Source organism: Phyllostomus discolor, chromosome 14 (genome assembly GCF_004126475.2).
Source record: "Phyllostomus discolor isolate MPI-MPIP mPhyDis1 chromosome 14, mPhyDis1.pri.v3, whole genome shotgun sequence".
Classification (NCBI taxonomy): Eukaryota; Metazoa; Chordata; class Mammalia; order Chiroptera; family Phyllostomidae; genus Phyllostomus; species Phyllostomus discolor.
This window is the reverse complement of record NC_040916.2, coordinates 18,758,145-18,762,716: the sequence shown is the minus strand read 5'-3', so window position 1 is coordinate 18,762,716 and position 4,572 is coordinate 18,758,145. Positions and strand designations below refer to the sequence as shown.

Genomic DNA, 4,572 nt, shown 5'->3' with positions numbered 1-4,572 from the left:
CGACAGCGGGATGCCACCTTGCTGTGTTCTGAAACTCAGTTTTGTTGGTGCTCGGAGGTGTCAGGTTCTCAGGACCCAGCTACACAAATCACACCCCCAAGAGACGGATGTCTCATCAGATTAGCAACTTCTCTGTTTGCGGTGGGAAATGTATTCTCCGGAACCAGAAGGCTGCTCTGTGTAGGCACCATGTCCCCTGCAGAAATTTTTTTATCCAAAAATTTGATGAGAATGGAGTCACAAAAGATATCATGTCCTAGCCCTGATGCATACAGGATAAGGAGGACAATTCCTGATTCACAAGAGAGAGTCCTAGAATGCAGTGTCTTGTATCTGGTTCATTTATTCATTCAGCAAACATTTTGCAAGCCTGCCAACAGATTTGCTATAAAGCTATTAAAAAGGAAGTTTTCTGGCTCCTCTCAAGTCTGTGGGAGGGGCCTTCATAATACCTTTACACATTCGTATGCGTTTATAAAATTTGCAAAAATAGGTACTTTGTTTTATAGGTGTTTAAAAACGAATCAGTTAAGACTTCATCTCTCTGTGTCGCCTCAGCCACACTCCCGCTTGAGTTGGGTGGCAGTGGGGTTGCCACAGGCAGTTTGGGAATCTGGCGAAGGGGAAGCTGACTTAGGGACACACCTTGCGCGGGATTAGTAGCTCGCCATCACTTCTGTGAATAGTGAAGTCGTTGCTGGCTTTCCTACATCGGAGCGGCTCTGGGAGTGCTCCCGCAGCCCACTGAGCCTGCTCGCCCAGTGATGAGACGGGAGAGACCTATTGCGTCCAAAGGACATGGCAAAAGAGACCTTGCAGGCAGGAAGGGGCTGGAAAGTAGTATTTCAAGTCATGAAAGGCAAGGGCCTACATCCCAGATTGCTCTATCCAACAAAGCTTTCATTTAGAATGGAAGGGCAGATAAGTGCTTCTCAGATTAAGGTCAAGTTAAAGGAGTTCACATCACCAAGCCCTTATTTTATGAAATGTTAAAGAGACTTATCTAAGAAAAAGAAGATAAAAAACATGTGTAGTAAAATGACAGCAAACTCACAATTATTAACAACCATACCTAAAACAAAAACAAAAGCAAACTAAGCAAACAACTAGAACAGGAACAGAACCACAGAAATGGAGATCACATGGAGGGTTAGCAACAGGACAATCAGAGGAGGAGAGAGGGGGAAAAGGTACAGAGAATAAGTAGCATAGATGGTAGGTAGAAAAATAGATAGGGGGGTGGTAAGAATAGTATGGGAAATGTAGAAGCTAAAGAACTTATGACACATGACCATGAACCAAAGGGGGGGGAATGTGGGTGGGAGGAGGTGTGCAGGGTGGAGGAGAATGAAGGGGGGGTAATGGCATATGTAATATGTAATATGGCATATGATTATGTAATAGCATAATCAATAAAATATGTTTTTTAAAAGTACATGGTGGTTGGAAGAGAACGAAGGATTGAAATATTCAGTCAGAAGCACATTCATGGAAATGTCTTCGTCTTCACACATATGAAATTCTAACTAGAAAATTCAGTTATCTTTCATGCCTAATGAAAGTTTCTCCCATCTGGAATATAATGAATTATGTAGTGCATTCCGTGATAAACATGTCGCACATTTTTTCCCTTTCTTGATGGAAGTAGGCCCAAATGGAACACATCAGAACCTGTATGGGTATGGTAGTATTTATAAACCATGAATACATCTGTATAGGAATTTGAATACTTGGTGCATCCCAGTTAGCAATATTAAAGAAAAATTTGTTGATCAAGCCAGAAGAATGAGTTATCTTCCTGTTCTCTCTATATAAAATGATAAGGCAACATTGTTTCTATAGAGATTATCCAAATTTTAAAACACAGGAAAAATAGAATTATAGAAGTGTTTTAGGCAGTGAATTTAGAAAGATGTCATTTTTTTAATCAAGATTTTGTATGTGCAGTATCTGTCAGCTTTAAAAATTGACCTCCCAAGATCATCCTGATTAAATGTGGTATTTCTGAGAACTTGACAAAGTCTTTACTAACTATTGAGTACATTGAAAAGAATAATATGTTAATATATAATATATGTTATAGATGTCTATACATGTGTGGGTTATGTGTAAATATATACATATATGGATGCACATCAAGTACATGTTATAGACACACAGATACATATCAAGTATTCAAACTTGAAGTTTTAAAAAATGTTTTTACTATTTATTTATTTAAAATATGGAATGCTTCATGAATTTGCGTGTCACTCGTGCAGGGGCCGTGCTCATCTTCTCTGTATGTTCCGGCTTTGGTCTGGTGCTGCCGAAGCGAGCACGCCAACCTCGCTGGACCCCGTCACCCTGTGACTTCCTCCCCACACAATGCCCTTCCCTTCCCCCTCGGAGGTAAGCAGTGTCCCGAATGATGTAAACAGCATTCTTTTTTTCCTTTATAGTTTTCTCACACATGTGTATTATCCCTAAACACTACATTGGTTAGTTTTCCATATGTCTGATCTTTATACAAATGGAGTCACTAGGTGTGACCTGCTCTCTTGCTAAACATTATGTTTCTAAGATTCATTCGTATTTTTGCGATTCATTGATTTTTACCATCGTACGCTATTTCATTATTTGATAGACGTCACTATTTATTTATCCATTTACTATTATTGGTAAATGTGGAGGCTACTTCCTGGTTTTGGCTTTTGAAAGTCATGTGACGCTGGTCATTCTGTGTCCCTGGTAGCACGTGTGTCTCTCTGAGGTGTTAACTAGCATGGAATTGCTGGGTTATGGGCTTTGTGCCTCTTCAGTTTGACTAGGTAATCCCGATAATCTTCAAACAGTATTGTACCAATTCACATGCCTATCGGTTGCATTTGAGAGTTCCTTCCTATTGCTCCATATACTTGTCAGCTTATGATCTTAATTTGCATCTTCCTGATTACTAATGAGTTTGAGCATCCTTCCCTATGTTTTCCTGATTTTTCTGTTGAGCTGTGTGTTTCTTAGTTGCTTTGTAGGAATTATTTTATATCTAATTATAAATTGTTTGCCAGTTATAGTTTACAAATATCTTCTCCAAGTCTGTGGTTTGTCTTTGGTGACCAGGTTTTATTTTAAGACTGTTAAATATATTCATCTTTTTCTTTTGAGATTTTTTTTTATCTTGTTCAAGAAATCATTCCTTACCCTGGGGTCCTAAAAATATTCTTCTGTGTTGTTTTCTAAAAGTTTTATAATTTTGCCTTATACCATTATGCATTTAATCCACTTGAAATTGATTTAAGGGGTATGATGTATGATAGAGATTCAAATTAATTGTTTCTCTATGGATAACCCATTGTCCCAGCACCCCTTGCTGATCCTTTCCCTATGACCTGTGCTGACAGTACAGACCTAGTTCAAGTTTTCACATCTCTGGGATCTGTTATAGGTTCTTTATCCTGTTTTGTTGGTCGTTTGGCTATTCCTGAACTAACACCACACTCTTAATTACCACAGCTCGTGTTCAGTCTCTGTATCTTGCAGGGGTGTCCACCCTGCCCCCCACAGGCCACATGCAGCCCAGGATGGCTGTGAATGCAGCCCAACACAAAATCATAGGTTTACCTAAAACATTATGAGACTTTTTTTGTGATTACATGTTGCAATGCATTCGATGTGTGGCCCAAGTCAACTCTTCTTCTCCCAGTGTGGCCCAGAGATGCCAGGAGGTGGGACGCCTGTTTCAGAAATGTGAGATGATTCCTCTGCGGCCCACCTTCGACCTTGCTCTCCCCGAGCTATTCTTGGCATCCTGCTTCACACATGTGTTTTAAACTAGCTCATCAAATCCCCAAAACGGAAAACAAAACCCCTGTTGTAACTTTGATTAAAATTGCCTTGAATTTATAGAACAATTTGGGGAGAACTTCTCTGCCTATGAAATTGAGACCTCCAACACGATATGGTCTCTATTTCCATTTCAATAAACTTAAAAAACAATTTTTTTTGATATGTCATGCACTTCTTCTGTTACATTTATTCCTCCTGTAAGAAATAACAATATACTGTGTCATTGCTGTCCAACTGGTTCACAAGCAAATCCACAACAAAAGCAGGTGCTGGAAATAAGGGTGGTTTGCAGTTCACACACGTAAGCACCAAAGACATACTGTGTCCTGCCTTGTTTTATATTTTTCTGTTCCGGTTTTCTATCTTTTCTTGCCTTCTTTTGGACAGGTCGAATACTTTTTTTCATTCCATTTGCCTTTCCTCATGAGAGTTTGGAAATCATACACTCTATTGCCACTTTTCTCCCAGCTGTGCAAGAAAGTTGGGCCTGAATATTTAACTTGTCGTAGCCTAACATTTATCGATACCTTCACTTTTCTCTCAAAACAAGAATCTCTGAACATTCTAGATGTCATCACTTTTTGACTTAAATGCTGTTATTGTACATGTGTCTTTATTCTATATTGATTATTATCTGCTAAGGTATTGTTGTTTTATATAGGTTAGATTTGTTTAAGTTTACTCACATATTTACCACTTTTTTCTCCTCATCTCTTCTTGCATCTCAGAGTTTCCATTGTGGATTAT

At 39.0% G+C, this 4,572-nt stretch overlaps 1 non-coding gene across 1 annotated transcript; it reads right to left on the bottom strand.

Moving 5' to 3' along the window:
* Positions 1–2,218: 2,218 nt before the first annotated feature.
* Positions 2,219–2,320, bottom strand: LOC114512195. Its single transcript, XR_003685776.1, has one exon. It is a non-coding gene; the product is annotated as a U6 spliceosomal RNA (small nuclear RNA).
* Positions 2,321–4,572: the final 2,252 nt, after the last annotated feature.